The sequence below is a fragment of the Chlorella variabilis genome (assembly GCF_000147415.1).
Source record: "Chlorella variabilis unplaced genomic scaffold CHLNCscaffold_13, whole genome shotgun sequence".
In the NCBI taxonomy this organism is placed as follows: domain Eukaryota; kingdom Viridiplantae; phylum Chlorophyta; class Trebouxiophyceae; order Chlorellales; family Chlorellaceae; genus Chlorella; species Chlorella variabilis.
In genome coordinates, this window is record NW_005435075.1 from 42178 (window position 1) to 42582 (window position 405).

Here is a 405-nt window from a genome sequence, read left to right on the forward strand (position 1 = left end):
TACGGGAGCATGGGCTGGCCAAACGGCAGTGCGGAACGCTAGGTCACTAGAAAAGCAGGGAAAGGCGCACTATGTATGCAATGAGGGCAGCCCCGGCTCGGGGCCGTTGAGAAAGCAGTGGGCGGGAGGGGGGAGGCCCCGGTGTGGGCGGGCCCCATCGAGGGGGGATGGGGCGCGCAAGCGGCCAGATGGGGCGGGGCGCGGGCGGCAGTGGAGTCCTGCGGCTGGGTGGGATATAGGGCAATGAGCGTTGAGCAGTGTGCGATGAGCAATGAGCAATGAGCAGTGAGCAGCCCCTCCCTAAACAAAGTGAAGCGCAGGACGGGGTCCGGTGGATGGGAGGCAAGGAAACGCGGGGGGTTGCCACGTGCGCTACCGCCGCCGCCGCAGGCAGCACCTCTGCGG